General features: G+C 37.7%; 1 protein-coding gene across 8 annotated transcripts in view; it reads right to left on the reverse strand.

The window, feature by feature from the left end:
- The window catches only part of PPM1L (protein phosphatase, Mg2+/Mn2+ dependent 1L), a 288540-nt gene that overhangs the window by 179635 nt on the left and 90750 nt on the right, over positions 1 to 18155 (reverse strand). Inside the window, exon 1 of one of the 8 annotated variants that reach the window (XM_042903672.1) lies at positions 4646 to 4729. The exons of the other annotated variants lie outside the window; for them this stretch is intronic. The gene's annotated coding sequence lies outside the window, so the exon portion shown is untranslated. Of the gene's footprint in view, positions 1 to 4645; positions 4730 to 18155 lie in introns of those variants that run through there. 8 annotated transcript variants of the gene reach the window in all.

The raw sequence follows: 18155 nt of genomic DNA on the forward strand, positions 1-18155 counted from the left end.
ATATATGTTAGTGGGACCATTTTTTGGAAGATATACTCAGCAGCAGTTAGCTTTCACACAATAAATCAGTCAAGGTTCTTGGTTATAAACAACAGAAACCAACTTTGGCAGACTTAAAGAAGAAAAAAAAGGAGTTAATTCGAAGGTTATTGAAAATTCTAAGACTCAAAGATAAAGCTGGATGCCTGGCCTGGAAATGAGCCAGAGCTAAGGGAGGCTGGGAAACAGAAGTCTCGGCCTCAGAAGAATCCCATTAACATACCTTTCTCACCCCCACTGCCTTGACTGGACAGTGGTGGTGCCTGACTCTCAACACTACCACTGCCAACAATAAACTGCCCATGCTTCTTTGAGTCACGCTTTCAAGATTCAAAGATCTGAGTAATTCCGACTGGCTTAGCCTATCACATGTCTGAGACCTAACAACAGGGACAAGAAGAGGGAAGATCTGATCCCCTGCCCCCCCCCCAAAGGCCCATACAGCAAATAATTCACCCAAACAAGAATAGAAGTTCAGGTGCTGGGTAGCCAAAATCCCAGCAAATATCTGGTAAACAAAGAAAACGAACAGTCCTCTACAACTTTGAAATGAAAGATCATACCATTTTCTGGCAGCAAAGAGGAAGAATAGAGGCTAATTAATAATCAGGTTTTAGCATGGAATAAAGACCAAATCCTCAATCCATGATGCAATCCATAAGAATAAGAAAATTCCTCACAATGAAATGTATTAACTAAGATAATAATTCTACTGTAGCATAGTGAATTCTAACACTATAGACATCCCACAAATAGAAATGTGCTTGTTTTCTTCACAGAAGATGGCCTCGTATACCCAGTGCAAGGGTAGGTAATATTCCAACATCCACCTATAGGTCAGCTGTTCTGAATTTAAAACAAAATTTTCCAACAACAATTAGGTTGCTAGGTTGACACATAAGCATCTAATTAATCTGAAAAAAATGTATGTGGTAGACTACAGACAATAAAATTGCCTATAGAACATGAGCAGTACTTAAAGTTTATTTATTTGTTTTTGAGAGAGAGAGGGAGGGAGGGAGAGAGAGAAAAAGTGGGGGAGGGGCAGAGAAAAGGAGAGACAGAATCCCAAGCAGGCTCTGCACCATCAGTGCAGAGCCCAACGCAGGGTCTGAACTCACAAACAGATCATAACCTGAGCGGAGATCAAGAGCTGGACGCTTAACTGACTGCGCCACCCAGGTGCCCCCATAAACAGTATTTAGAACATAGCTTTAATGAGGGAGAATACCCACATGCTCATCAGAACCTTGAACACTCTTGTCTTAGTCTTGACAACAGACCCTCCTTGCCTCATCTTTAGTGGCGGCAAAGGAAGTGCACTGATACGGTGGGAAGAAAAGACTCCGTGGCAAGGGGATTCTCTGTATGGAAGGAAATTTTGCACCTTGACTTTTTAAAAATCATCTCAGACACCACCTAAATATGAGGACAAAGGATCTACCTCAATCTTTCACAAACTTTTGAACGCAAATTGTTGCCAGACAAGTAACTCTCCCCAAATCCTAAACAGTACATTTAATATCTTTATATAAGTTTTGAATGTAATAAAACTAGTAGTACGTTGTTTTTCCTATATTACTTTAACAATAAATTAAAATATAATTGAGATGTTTACTATGAGCTACATCTCAGACACTAATTCTAGTTCCTTATCATGTGAGCACAAAATAATGGAGTAAAATGTAAACTCCATGAGGCCAGGAACCTGCCCTACCTTGTCTTGTTCAGTGCTATATCCCCAGTTCCTAGCATGGGGTATATGGCAGGTGCTTGACAAAAATTAATGGCTGTTGTTGAAGCTTCAAATGGATGGGAAAGAGAGAGGATTAAAAAAAAAAAACAGTTTTGAAAAGAAAGTAATAATGAGTTATTTTAGAAAAAATATTTAGGCCAGTGATATCTTCTATAAGTGTGGTTCATTCATTTCTTCTGGACAGCTGGATGCTATTAATAACCTCTAAACCCTTCTCCTCCAAAATTCAGATGCTTCACCTCTTTGCCCCCACCCCCCGAATGACCAACATATATTTCTTAAACTGCTGAGTGACCACCAGCCATCAGCTTCAGTGCACACTAAAAGCCCAGATCACCTTTCAACACGATAGGAGTGTCTCACTTGGGGAAAAGATTTAGTTCTCTGGAATTACTGTTCCGAGTAAGATGGAGAAAAGATCTGTGTTGCATATAACATAGCTTCAGTGTTCAGGAACTGCTTTTAAAAATAAATAATATATTAAGGATGCTTTAATTGGAACACAAAAGTGGCCTTTTTCAGCTTAATAAAAAATATTCAGATTATGCTGTCTGAATATACAATATGAACCACAGTCAAAGGGGAGACTTCAATATAAATATAAACCTTTTAAATGACACCTATGTAAACTAGTCTTCAACATTACACAAAATAAGAAAAAAAGGGAGGGAGGAAGGAAGGAGAGGAGGGAGAGAAACATGCACATAATTTAGCTACAGAGCCTGCTGGAATAAATCACTAAATTTTAGGATTGGAAATAAACTGTGAGACATACCTAATCATCTCATGTCAGTTTAAAAGCTATCTAGGAGGGCACCTAGGTGGCTCAATCAGTTAAGTGCCTGACTAGATTTTGGCTCAGGTCATGACGTCACAGTTCATAAGATCAAGCCAAGCCCTGTGTCCATCTCATCTCTCTACGCAGGGCATGGAGCCTGCTTGAGATTCTCTCTCTCTCTCTCTCTCTCTCTCTCTCTCTCTCTCTCTCTCTCTCTCTCTCTCCCCCCCTCTCTCTCTCTCTCTCTCTGCCCTTCCCTGCTCTCTCACTCTTTCTCAAAATAAATAAGCTTAAAAAAATAAATAAATAAAAGCTATCTAGGGAAGACTCAAGAGTCTACAACCTAATCAAACTAATAGGGTAGAATTATTGATACACTTAGTCTTGTTTAAGATGGTTCAGGTATTTAGTTCAACAAACAAGTATTTCTTTTTTTTTTTTTTTTTTTTTTTTTTTTATTTTTTTTTATTTTTTAATATATGAAATTTACTGTCAAATTGGTTTCCATACAACACCCAGTGCTCATCCCAAAAGGTGCCCTCCTCAATACCCATCACCCACCCTGCCCTCCCTCCCACCCCCCATCAACCCTCAGTTTGTTCTCAGTTTTTAACAGTCTCTTATGCTTTGGCTCTCTCCCACTCTACCCTCTTTTTTTTTTTTTTTTTTTCCTTCCCCTCCCCCATGGGTTTCTGTTATGTTTCTCAGGATCCACATAAGAGTGAAACCATATGGTATCTGTCTTTCTCTGTATGGCTTATTTCACTTAGCATCACACTCTCCAGTTCCATCCATGTTGCTACAAAAGGCCATATTTCATTTTTTCTCATTGCCACGTAGTATTCCATTGTGTATATAAACCACAATTTCTTTATCCATTCATCAGTTGATGGACATTTAGGCTCTTTCCATAATTTGGCTATTGTTGAGAGTGCCGCTATAAACATTGGGGTACAGGTGCCCCTATGCATCAGTACTCCTGTATCCCTTGGGTAAATTCCTAGCAGTGCTATTGCTGGGTCATAGGGTAGGTCTATTTTTAATTTTCTGAGGAACCTCCACACTGCTTTCCAGAGCGGCTGCACCAATTTGCATTCCCACCAACAGTGCAAGAGGGTTCCTAACAAACAAGTATTTCTAAATGCTTCCTTATTTCATGTTAGCCTCTTCATGTTTCAGTCTTAAAACCACTTCCTTTTATTTTGCCCTTAGCAGAGATGGAGAACAGCTAATCCCCAAAGTCTAAAATCAAACACTTCATGTGCATGAAGTCCTTTATGATAATATACCTCCTTCCCACTCTTGCTTCTCTGGAATAAATCAGATCTGTCCCTTCAACCTCTTTTTGTTTTGGTTTTTAGATCCCACTGTTATATACTTCTTGATTCTTCCAAACCATCTTCTCTTCCAACTCAAGTTTAAATCTTATTCTGAAAAGGATTGAACAGTGCCAATTATAAAAAAATAGTTTAGAGGAAGTATAACAGCAGACTTTGAAGCCTTGACATATATGTGTGTGTGTGTGTGTGTGTGTGTGTGTGTGTGTGTACACACACATATATATTTAAGGCTGGGGTGAAAAGGAAATAAAAATTTCTAAAGTATCCCAGAATAGATCCTTGGATTTCAAGCCAATTACTTTGAAGTTACCTATTTAAATTTCCAGCTTTGGATTCAATCAAAGGGTCATGCTATTTAATTTCTGAGAAATCACAAAGGTGTGCTCAATAGATGAGTGAGCAGGTCCCACTTGTCTACTGAGATTTAAAAATAACTATTCTTTTCCACAGCTGCTTTCACATTATTATTATTATTATTACTATTATTATTATTACTACTATTATTATTATTGTCAGGATTTGCCAAGAGCTAAAACCTTACTACAATATTTATTTAAATGAAATATTACAGAAGACAAATTTAAATAATTCTCTATCAATTATTCCATTTTCATAAATTGCGTGTAAACCCCTGTCGTATGTGGGAGGACCTCAGCAAGTCTAATATCGGCTACAGAACAACAAATTACAATTTTAAGGCTTTAGATTCGATGGCTTTAAAGCCACTGTTACCTGCCAAAACACAGGAATGACAAAGAACTGTTGCAGTTCATGAATTGCCACGGAGACACAATAATGTTCTGCTGAATGTTCACCACCCTGTCTGCATTGTGGGTCTTGGGCCACTGTGACGTCATCAACTACTGATTCACAGATGATTACCATGCTCTGCACCAGAGCAAGTGGCTCTTAATTATTACAGTGTCATGATTTTTTTTAATGGGCAATAAATGCAAAATCCTTTTTGAACTATTCCTGGTGTCTTGACTCCCAAATAAGCAATCTTCCATTATATTCTTAGATTCTTGGGTTACTTTAGGAGAACAGTTGCTTCTTGGCCTTAGACCAACCTTGACTCTTTTTTGGAGAAAAGGCCAGGATGACTTTCTTACAGCGATGAAGAGGTAGTTATAGCACTCTGCCCTGAGAGCTTTTACCTGGTACTTTAGCCTTCTACTTTGTGGCCTGCTTTACAGGATTTGTCTTCCTCCTCCCCTCTTTCTTTCATAGTTAGGGTCCGGCAGGTGCAGGCAAGAAATACTAATCCAGGGCCAATTCTGCATTGTTGCCACCACAGATAGATATAAGGAGGGATCAAGTTACAGTGACAGCTGAACAAGAGCATCAGCCAGGGCAGCACATCATTCAGGTAATGGATAAGCCTATAGCAATACCTGAAGTACATACTAGGGTTTCTGAGCTCTGTCCAACTACATTCTTTCTAGAATTGTCTTAGCTGGTCATGTTTGCATTATCTCTGAGAACTGAAAATAAGCACAATTTACATGGAACCTTCCTCCACTTAATGATGAGGTCACGTCCTGATAAACCCATCGTAAGTTGAAAACATCATAAATCAAAAATGCATTTAATATGCCTCATCCACTGAACATCAAAGCTTAGCCTAGCCTACCTTAAACATGCTCAGAACACTTACATTAGCCTACAGCTGGGTAAAATCATTTAACACAAAGCCTATATTATAATAAAGTGTTAAATATCTCATGAAATTTATTGACTACTATACTGAAAGTGAAAAACAGAATGGCTGTATGGGTACAGAATGGTTGTCAGTATATCAGTTGTTTACCCTCATGACTGACTGGCTGACTGGGAGCTGTGGCTTGCTGCCACTTGATGCCCAGCATCACAAGAAAGGATCATACGGCATATCACTAGCCCAGGAAAGATGAAAATTGAAAATTCAAAGTATGGTTTCTACTGAGCATGTATCACTTTCACAGCATCCTAGAGTCAAAAAATCCTAAGTCAAATCATTGTAATTTAAGGACTGTCTGTACATGCAAACACTTGTACACACACACATACACACACACACACACACACACACACACACACACACTACCACCACCACCACCACCACCACCAAACACAAGAACTGTAAGAGAAAAAATTGATATTCTATTTTAATGAAACTAAGACTTTGTTTTTTCACATTTTGACATCCATAAAATCAATATATGTCATATAATCAATGGTTCATATATTCAAAGAGAAACAATAGATCTCACGACATGAAAACAAAACTTTAAATTTCTACGTGGCAGAAAACACCACATATAGTATTAAAAGACAAAACAGTAAAAAACATTCACAACATGCCTAACATAAGGTTTATATCTATAATAGCTAGGAGCTTTTACAAATCAAACCAAAGCTGAACAAACAATAGGGAAATGGGCAAAGTATGTGAATAGGAAATTCACAAAAGAACAGGCAGAAAATTTTTTACATAAATAGTTGTACTATTACTATTAGATAATGGTAATTTTATAGCTCTACCTCCACCCTAATGTTCCTAAATGTCCAGTTATTAATGTAGGCTACAAAAAAGGGAAAGAAGAAGGAATATTTTTGTCCCCGGAACTGAACTACTAGATTTCACAAACATGAGCTCATTACAAACTTATAGTAACCCGGGGAGCTAGATATCATTGTACAGTTGGGAGAATTAAGGTTTAGAGAAGCCGAGTGATTTAAGCAAATTCTCTGCACAGGTATGACAAAGACCAGATTTCCAGTTCAGAGCTCGGATACAGCTTCTGAGCACTGCACAGTCCTAGAAACTCTATTCAGATAAAAGATGCCCCCTGAGAACAAAGGCTAGACCTCAGAGTTTTAAATCCAAACAGCAACTGAAGGCCAGAAGCATCACATTTCATGAATCTGAAATGTTTGTATCTAGCTACATAGGAAATTTCTTCAAGTTCTGATTGTAACTTTCTCATTTTGGAAAAGGCAAAGTTAAGAGTCATGTTAAATATTTTTAGATTCAAAGATTAAGTGTTTGATTTAAAATACAGATAACTTTGTACTCCTAGTGAAACCCTGACTTGAAAAAAAACTTAATTCTTAAGTGTCACTAAACTCTGTCTACCTCAGTAAAATAAAGCAGCTGCATCAAGAGTAATTAGATCTCTGTTCCTCAGATTGGGTTTTAGGTGGAAAACAACCAGTGAAAAATAAACCTCACACTTTTATTGAAACCCATCCAAGGAAAAGGGACCAGTTACAAGTAGGCCCTGCTCTGGTGGCCAGGAAGGAAGGAGTGCTATATAAATGGTCTGACACATCAGGGCTACTGGAGTTAATATTATGGCCATGTTGCACAGGTGAGGCCCTGAAACCTGACTCTAATCCTCCAGCTCCCCCCACATTGAAGTCTTGGCAGGACGCCTTGCAGACAAGTCACAGTCCAGGGAGTCACCAACGTTGCATATGCTGTCAGCTACCTACACTTGCAGGTGACAAATGGCAAGGCTCTCCTTCTCTCAGACCAGATATGGGAGAATAGGGAGGACAGGCAATAGATGCCACTTTCGAATTTGTCACTATACATGGAAAAACAGGTCTCTTACCCTTTTAAAAAATATCAGGTATTAACAGCACTCAGTGTGACGCATGTGGCTGGGTTACAGGGGATTAAAACAGGATGCCTCCAATTCCTCAGTCTTAGAAGCCTAAGGCTTCTATAATACGTCTCAGTTTCATCAAAGACTGATATTTCTTCATAGCCTTTTTGCAGACCAGCCTGCTCTTTTAAAAAACTAACCTTATTTTCTTTATATAACCAAAATGTAATCCAGTAGGAAGTCAAGTGGTTGAGGTTATTAGGCTGAATTCTGATTATTTTTGAGAATATGTTAAATATGTTAAAGTGTCATAGACATTCTGTCCTGGAACTCAGCCTCCAAAACAGTTCCCAATTAAAAGGACTAAACCAAAATGACTTTTTCCAGCACAGCTGTTTAACCTTTAGAATGACAGCATGCCACCAACTGCGCTGTGCCAGCTGCATTTCGTCAACACATTATCTCAAGTTTTTAACCAAAACAACAAAGGAGAAAATGAATCCTATTTTCATACACTTCATCTACAGAGATGAAGTTTACAATCATCCGTCTGCAATACTGACTAAAAAGTATTTTTTTCAGGATAAAAATTTCTTCTAGATTTAAACATCTAAAGGAAAGAGTAGGAAGTGAAGAAGGCTAGAAAATGTGAAATATCAAGGGAAGTTACCTACAACTAACATAATTTTAATGACAGATTAACAGTACAAGGTGTGTGTCAGGGGAGGGAGAGAAGAAGAGGGAGACGGGGAACCCAAAGTGACACTCAGGTATATGTACTTAAAATTGGAAATAAAAGGATAAAACTACAAACAGTAAGTCTGTTTGCCCTACTGCAAGAAATAGGATATGGAAATGACTTTAGGCCAAAATAATATAAAGGGGAGTCCAATTGTAAGATTCTTGCTCAATCAAGTAAAGCTTCAGGTGCTTTTAAGAATTCATTAAAAATTCAAAAACAGTCAAGTAATTTACAGTAACTCATATTATTTGTTCGTCTTTTCACTCAGTTCTTTTAAAAGTTATAAAATCAATTGATTCTAACTATAAAAAGACATTTTTAAAAAGTACAAAAAGGCAATGAAAAAAAGTTTTTGTTTAGGTTAACAATTAGTCTGAGAGATTATGAATTAGAAAAAAGAGAGGTAATCAGATGTCATATTAGATGCCAAAAAATACCTCAAGAATAAAGATAAAGCACATAAAATATAAAAGAGAATAAGTTCTTTATTTTGGGATAGATGGTTTACCATGATCACACCTTTGTGCGGTAGCATGGATATCACAATCAACTTTTTTTTTTTTAAGAGATCTATTAAAGTGGTTTTGAACTGAAAATCTTAAAATTCAAAGATATTCAATGCTTATATTATGTGGTGATACCTTTCACTATTTCAGTATCATTATTCTCATCATGAACACATCATCATCTAAAATGGTAAGAATTCAGCACTCAGTGTTCAATATTTCTAAAGAAAATGTGAGCAAGTCATAAAGTGTACATGGACATGGACCTTTCCAAAAAGCAAGACGAAATTGTAAAGGTGTGTCATGTTTCCATAGATAAAGGCCTCTCTCCCTTGGGCCTATGGTAGAATGTAGCAAACAGCTCTAATGGCCTTTATAATTTATAAAACTAATGAAGTAAAACCATCCCATTAACATTAAAATCCCAAAAGAGTGCCTGCATGACCATTCTGCATAGTACTAAATACAAAGCAGATATTTTGTAAGTAGAAGGCTTTACTCTCTTGATATTCAAAAAAGCTTGAGCCAATAGTACCTTTCTGGACATAGAGAGGAAAAAACTTCCTTGAGTATGTCTAACAGGTGTTGGGGGGGTGGGGGGGGGCGCGGGGCGGGGGGGCGGGGAGGCAGTTAGGGGAGCCACAGCAGCTGTAATAGTTCTGGATAACACAAGAGATGCCTTACTAAATGACTAATTGTTGACTTGGTATTTGGTCTCTGACAGAAATATCAAAACACATTTTAAGAAAAAAATACATTTGCTCTCCATGACAACTTCTGATGCTAAGAGATACACATTTGACATTGTCTATTTCTTTAATAATCCACTATGAATCTACCATCCACTAATTAACAAGTATTAATTTAGTAAGTCTTTATCACATTTGACATTGTCTATTTCTTTAATAATCCACTATGAATCTACCATCCACTAATTAACAAGTATTAATTTAGTAAGTCTTTATCACTCAACTGAAATAATTTCTACTTACATCTGAAAATCTGCTAAAAGACCCATTTGCCTTAGAAGTATAAAATTAAAAAAAAAAAAAAAAAAAAGAACAATTTTGAAACTAATCCAAGGGGGGATAATTACTACAACAGCAAAAGATAGTCTTCTTAAAGTAGTTTCACATTAGGCAATCTTACAGCTTAGACCTTAAGGTCAACAATAAAATACAATTCCTGTGACCTTCCATCTACCCTAAAATTACTTTTTCAAAGCTTTAAAACATTTCTTGAATTGGATGAACAAGTTCATATTTGCCCTATTCACATACTTCATGATTTCAGAAAACCTGGATCATGTCTTCTCTGAGACTTTGTCTTTCTGGAAAGTCAGTCTGCCTGGTTAGTCATTATAGCGAAGCTCTTTAGAGCCTCAATTACTGACTTTCCCATAAACATCTCAGCTGTCTGCTTTCTGATATTTGACATCAAAACTGGATACATTAAAAACAAACTATAACTAGGACAGAGATACTAGAATTTTTAAAATTTGGTTTGCTTTTCAAAAAACCCTTTCTTGTTTGGCTGGTTTTTACTGACCTGCACAAACTGCTATGGTGGGTTGTCTTCATCTCCAGACAACACTTGGTAGATTAAACTTTTACCTGAAGCTTGGACACTTGATAGATTCAAATCCATCTTTTTAGAAATAGCATTGGATTTTTTAGTGTATATATTTCCTTAAACTTGAAACTCTGAATTCGTTACCAATTTTTCTGCTCACGCATAAGATATAAACTCCTAGGCATGCCTGAGTGGCTAAGTAGTTTGAGTGTCTGACTTCAGCTCAGGTCATCATCTCACAGTTTGTGAGTTCGAGCCCCACATCAGGCTCACTACTGTCAGCCTGTCAGCCCAGAGCCCTCTTCAGATCCTCTGTCCCCCTCTCTCTGCCCCTCCTCTGCTTGTGTTCTCCCCCCACCAAAAAAAAAAAAGAAAAAAAGACATAAACTCCTAGAAAAATCTTGGTTAATGCCTTATCCAGAAATTTCTGCAACCTTCATTTCCCACTGAGAATAAAGCACAATCATTCCCCAAGGAACAAGGACATCAGGCTTTTTCCCTGGGGATAGGAAGGATCTCTTGTGGAAACAGCACCATGTCAGTGGTGGTGGTTATCCATGAGGACAAGACTTATGTCTCAATCATCCATTTAAGCCTAGCACCTGGCAAATAGTAGCTGCTCAAAAAAAATATTTGCTGGGGCACCTGAGTGGCCCAGTAGGTTAAGCGTCCAACTCTTGAGCTCACCTCAGGCATGATCTCACAGTTTGTGAGTTTGAGTCCCCTGTCGGCCTCTGCACTGAAGGTGAGGAGCCTGCTTGGGATTCTGTTTTTCGTTCTCTCTGCCTTCCCCCACTTGTGCTCTCTCTCTCTCTCTCAAAATAAACAAATAAAACTTAAAAAAAAATATTTGCTGAAACAGTTGATTAACATTTGAAAGCAACTACACAGAGATAAATAGATTACTCTGGAATTTTAATGTTCTAATTTCTAATTTTCATTTACGTATCCTTTCACATCTTCCTTCTGGAACAGCAGTAGATGGTGGTCAAGAAAGACAGGGAGAATGAGGTTCGAAGATCTCCTTGGGACATGATTTTTTAAAAAGAGTCAGAGGGACCTACAGTTCAATATAGGATGGTAGCAAATCTAATAGAATTCTGAGTGATCAAGGTAGAGATTCTGAGACGGTTTGTCAGAAGACTTTCAGGCACTGCTGAAATCAGCCTCTTTATCTACCCAGGCTTCCTTCATATAACTACATCCATTCAGCTGGTTTTTCTAGTCCAAATACTTCAATTATATTAGTTAACTTCCTCACAGAATGAACATTCTCACCCTGAGTTCTCCATGGGAGCTTTTACGGGACTATCAAGTCCTTGGAATTGCACCTTTGACACTTGGAAGAAAAGACTGTTCAAGAGAAAAGTGGGACATGAGGGTTGCAGATAGAAGGAACAGCTTACTTGAAGAATTAGAAGTATTTGTGTGACCCAGGGGCCAACTACTTATAAACTGTGAACGTTCAAACTGTAGCAACATACTTGAAAACTGCCCCATCTAGAAAGTGGCCTTCACTGTCTAATAACTTCAGAGTCACACTTTATGCAGGTACTGGACACTTTTCACAACAGCATATGGATTAAACCAGGGCCACAATCAGGGGTTGGAGCTTTAATGAAAAATGACAACCTGTTTCATCACTGGGTGATGAGAGCCAAGCTTTTTCCAGATACCAATAATGATGGTATAAATGGTATAAATAATGGTATATACCAATAATGATGGTATAAATAAACTTCTGTAGGAAATAATAATTTAATACCAAAAGACAGTTAGTGGGGTGAAGGGAAACTGATAAGTGCCAAGCAGGAAAGAGTGACTTTAGCTGGCTGGTATATAGCATTGGGGACCCCAGGAGGTAGGAATGAAGGCTAGAAAGCTATGGTCAGATGGGATAACTGAGGCCTCCGGTTCACTATAGATTGTTCTGAACGTGGTCTCCAGATCTGCATTTTTTACATTCTACAGACTTTAGTTTTTAAAATCACTATTTTAATCTGTGGCATTTTATTTGGGGAAAAAATATTCTAATTTATGCTTGTTATAAATTAACAAAAACACCCAATATGTGAAAATGTATTGTGGGAAATAATCTGGAAAAAATAAAAGCTACAGGGGTACTGTGTCTGAGAAAGGCTAGTATGTGAACACATTAAGTGGATGTCAAAATTAGTGGAATATCCTCATGCTGTGTAACAATTTGTCTGATTTGTTTTTAAAGGACGTGACAACCTGTTCTTTACTTTTCTCCTCAGCAGACCTATAACTAATAATAAATTAGAAGGAAAATTAAAGCAAGACTTTAATTAAAGCAAGACACTACTGATTTTAAAAAACTAATCATCATTTATTTTACTGCCACTTTACTCAAGCTTTTTTTTTTCTTTTACTACTTTCCAGAACATGGTGTCTGAAAACTAAGACTCATTTGGGAATTTGGTTTCAGAACTCTGAGTGTGTGCATGTGTGTGTGGTGGGGGAGGGGGGGATCAGAGATGAGACTAAAACTTTCTGTGCGTCTTCTGTGTAAAGACTGTCCCCGTCCCCTCACCAAATTTCAGCCAAATTGTTCAATATTTCAAATATGAAAACCGACTTTCTGCTATGATCAATTCCTTTACCTCATTCTAAATCAAAACTCACCTGTCTTGTTTCACATCTCCTCAGTGCCTCACTTGACTTTCCTAATAGTCACTTGTGCTAGGCTGACAATTGGTTTCTCTCCAGAAAACATAATTGTATTTTGCTAGCATTTCAATGCTTGAATCAAAAGGATGACTAATGTAAACATTCCAGGGGTTTCCAGGCAGCTCTGTGAAAGAAGCCATTTTTAACTGCAGTGTAAAGAAACGTTTATCAAATCAGCTCAATCCCTTTATTCGGCCAGCCTTGCTCTTCATATATGCTTTGGGATGAAAGAGTTTGTTTTCTCTGACAAAATTATTAGAAGTAATTTGGGGAGCAGGTGAAATATTAATAGTAGCTACTATTCCTGATTATCTTCATTAGTATAATCTTTACCATCAGTATGGTAGGCAAAACAATGATCCCCAAAGATGTCCACATCCTAATCCCTGACATGACAGAAATTATCTTACGTGGCAGATGGGACTTGGCAGATATGATGATGTTAAGAATCTTCGGATGAGAAGCTTATCCTGGATTATATAAGTGGGCCAAATGTCATCACAAAGATCCTTACAAGAAGGAAGCAGGACCATCACAGTCAGAGGAAACATGACACTGGAACCAGAAGTCACAGTGATGCCACTGCTGGAAGGGGGCTGTGAGCCAAGGAATGTGGCGGGTCTCTAACAGCAATAAGAGGCAAGGGGCAAATTTTCCCCAGAACCTGTAAAAGAAACACAGGGGGCACCTGGGTGGCTCAGCTGGTTAAACATCTTGACTTCGGCTCAGGTCACGATCTCATGGTTCATGAGTTCAAGCCCTGCATCAGGCTCTGTGCTGGACAGCTCAGAGCCTGAAGCCTGCTTTGGATTCTGTGTCCCCCTCTCACAATCTGCCTCTCTCTCTCTCTCCCTCTCTCTCTCTCTCTGTCTCTCAAAAATAAACATTAAAAAAATATATTTTAAATAAAATAAAATAAAATAAAATAAAATAAAATAAAATAAAATATAAAATAAAAGGAACATGGCCTTGTTGGCACCTTGGCTAGCCCCATAAGACCCATTTTCAGAAGCCTGACCTCCGGACTGTAATAATAAACTCATGTGGTTTTAAGCCACTAAATAATGAGGTGCAGACATCAGTACACAGCTGATCCTCATTATATTCCTAACTCTATCATCATAGCTTCCATTGTAATCTCTGGGTGGATATCACAGGCAGGCTATATGGTGGAGAAGAAAGAACAGTGGCCTTGGAGTCAGCAAATAAAAATCTATTTCTAGCTATGTTACTAACAATATACACTATGTGACTTTTCACTTTGATTCAACTTCTTATCTGAAAAAAATCAAAGCCAAATGACATTGCAAGATCCTGCTGTGGACTGAATTCCTCCTCCCAACCCCCAATTTATATGCCAAAGCCATAATCCACAAAGTGATAGTATCTGGAGGTAGAGTCTTGAGGAGATAATTAGGTCCTGTGGGTGGAGCCCTCATGAATGGGATTAGGGCCCTCAAAAGAGTCACAAGAAAGCTTGCTTCCTTTCCCTCTCTTTCCACCATGCGAAGATACAGCAAGAAGGCAGCTGTCAGCAAACCAGGAAGAAGGCCTCAGCCAGACACTGAACCTGCCAGCACCTTGATCTTGGACGTCACAGCCTTCAGAACTGTGAGAAATAAATGTTTACTGCTTAAGCCACCCAGTCCGTTGTATTTTGTTATAGCAGCCTCATCTAAGATAGGACCCTTTAAAATATAAAGTTCAATGACTTATAACTTCCAAATCTATACAGGGACTCCACTTCCTAAGTGCTTGTCCCAAACCTGCAACTTCCTACACAATGATTCCACTTGGATGTCTTATCACCTCATCATGGGCTTGTTACCAACCTGCCTCCTTCTGTTAATAATACCATGATTGTCCTATCTCTCAGATATATATTTACTCTATCCTCAATCCTATCTTCCAATTTCTATGTTCTATCAGTTACCACATCCAGCTGCCTACTTCATGTAATTAGAGTGTATTACTTTTGAAGAAGAGAAATGTGGCAACAGGATGTTGGATATGGAACAGACTGGCACCCACCAGGTGAGTCAGGAGTTTTTACTGGTTGTGGGAATGAAGAGACAAGAACAAAGGTTAAGATATGATCTGAAGGAAGGCACCTGGAAGTGGTAGCTAACACTCACTTCTTTAAACAAGTTAAAACTTCTCAGGCTGGATTTCAAAATCTGAAACTGTCTTCATATCTAATCTTATATCCCAATGTTTCCCAATCTGTTGCTTCTGTCACAAATTCATCAATGAAACCCATTGAATTATAAGCTAGGCTCATTCGTTCCCAAATGACTTCAACCATCAACAAGTTGTATATGGAAACTGCTTTCACAAAATTTATACCACATCATCCTCACAACAACGCAAACATAAAAGTAGATGAAAGTAGTTTACAGACTTAGTCAAGGTTACAGCTAAATAAGGGGTGGATCCAGGACCCTTACCTGGGGCTTCTGTATCCACAATACTTCATTACCACATACCAGTTACCATGTTACTGCATCCGTTCTACTTCGCCATCTCATGGACACTCACAAACACATAGTTTTTCAGGCACTGCACAGGTGCTTTCTTTTTTCTCTACCTTCATGTACTATCCTTAAAAAGTCATCATCACAAAATACACATATTAACCCAGCGGTGGGGTGGCTCAGAAAGGGACCATTTGTCCCTGTGATTCAGAAAGGGACATTTCTGAATCATGTCCCTGTGATTCATTTCTAGTATCGAGCAGAGTTGTGTGTTTTTTTTCTTTTTTTGCTGTTGTTATATTTTGTGGGCTCTAGTGAATACAATTGGATCAAAGGTGTGTAAAAGTTACAGAAGATGAAGCACGCTATAAAATAAAGATAAATGAGCTCAAAATGTAAAACAGCTACTCTTGCTCCTTCCACTGCTATTTCTGAGATGAAGTTACTCCTCCAGAAAATATCCAGTTACTATTTGTCTAACCTTGTTCGATCAGAGTAATCTAACTTGCATGTGATACAAGAAGGTAGAGAATCAGAGAATATGGAAAATGGAACGGTGTGGAGGTTAACTAACCCAAATGAATTAGACTATACTTCGCCATTTTCATGAGACAGAAGAAAGGACAACTCAAACTGACTTAAGAAAGACAACAAATATTATTGGGCAAATCTCTGAAAAGGTAGTTAGTCGATCTGCTTTCCTCTGTATAGGCCCCATATCTAGCTCCCCATGTAGATCTTCCCTACAATTCCAGCTTTCCATCCTGCTTAACTTAGGAACCTTATGAAAAGTAACTTCTCAGTAGTTCCAGACAAAGGCCAGCAGTTGATTTCTGATTCATCCACCTGAGGTTGCCCACCAACCATAACCAACCACAGAGACCAGAGGAAGCAGCAATGAATGACCTGTGCTGGGTCACATGCACACCTCTGGATAAAAGGGACTGGACCGGGTTGGACCCATCTGAACAATGAAGACCAAATATGGAAAAGCAGCAACTCTTCCAAGAATAACAAGGAATGGAAGCTGAGCAGAAAAACAAGTATCTTCCATACCAACCCCTTATTACAGATGGAAAACCCAAATTATCCGAGCTCAAAGAGTTAAGACTCTATCTCAAGCTTTCAGTAATTCATTCAGAATTTAAACAGATAAATTAATACCACCTATACCAATAATCTTGGATTTTACTTACCTGTGCTTCCTTGTTTAACAAACACTCTTAAGCCTCGTATTTTCACTCAAAATATTATAAAATAGAGAAATTTCCCTTTAAGGGTAATATATTCTCTTTCATTATAAAAACAAATAAGAAGATAGGTCTCTACTGTGATTCATCACATTTAAAGCTGCTTTGAAAGCTATTTGTCCTAAAGTGTTCTTAAATGCTTTACTTACTGCATATATACGTGTATGTATGTATGTATGTATGTATATATATATATACACACACACACATATGGTTCTATATTCTCTAAATAGTTCATATTATGTAATATGGATAATTTTCCTTTTGGGACAATAGGCTCTGCCATTTTTCATATCAACTGCAACACCTTAAATGTTTCACAAATGAGACACATTATTTTTCTCTCTGTTGACATTTAAAGGGAATGCCAGAATATTGGAGAGGGCTACCAAAACATCCAGGAAAGCAAGCAGTCATAAGAAAAAGTTTTCACACCTAAAATGGGGAAAACTAAAAGTAGAAAAGAGTAAGTAAGCAATATATACATGTGTGTATCTGAAAAAGAAATTGAGGGACAAAGACAAAAGACCCACAGAAGAAAATAATCAGTTGGGGAATATGGGTAAAGAGTTTAAGCCACAAGGAGGACTTTGTCTTACCACTATAATAGCATTTATTATTTTAGGCCATTATTATTTGTTTATATGCCTGCCTCTCCCACAGCCTGTAACTTCCTCAGCATAGGGATCCCGCCTTGCATTTCTGTATTCACAGAACTAGCATAGAATAGATACTCAATATGAAAGGATGAATCAATAAACAGTAGAATATAAATGAATGGAGTCCACAGGAAAAAAAAAAGAATATTATATATATGAAATTCAGAAAATGATACGGTCCCAAAAGACAAGAGATGATTGATTGGCTTTTGCATTATACTTTTAACACAACCATCTTAACCACACCACTTAGTCCCAGAGCTAACCTTGACGATCCAACCAGAAACACAACCAAAACAATTTTAGTTGTGTATCAAAACAGGAGTTCTGTTTTGTTTTTTAATTCTAAACTTCTAATTTTTATGAATAATGGTTAAAGTCCTAAGAACTGTAAGGGCTAAAAATGAAATATGTTGAATGTTATGGAAAGTACATCTAAGAGTTATGGTAGTATAATTTGCAGGACCCACACGGTCAGAACTTTAAAGAATATAATTAGAAAAGAAGAGACCATGACCTTCTGGAAGCAAAATTTCCATATTTTGTCTGGAAACCAAAGACATTTTTTAAAGAGAAGTGTAACATAAATAATATTAACTTCTTTTTTTTAAGTGGTAAAAACTTTAAAAATTCAAAATTCAGGTTTTTTGTTTTGGCGAAGTAAAGGATAGGAAATTTAGAATCAAACCTCAAAACGCTTTTGGAAAGGAGTTTCAGAAATTTGTTTAAAATTATTAGAAAGGAAAATATTACTG

This window comes from Panthera leo, chromosome C2, assembly GCF_018350215.1.
Source record: "Panthera leo isolate Ple1 chromosome C2, P.leo_Ple1_pat1.1, whole genome shotgun sequence".
Taxonomy (NCBI): Eukaryota; Metazoa; Chordata; class Mammalia; order Carnivora; family Felidae; genus Panthera; species Panthera leo.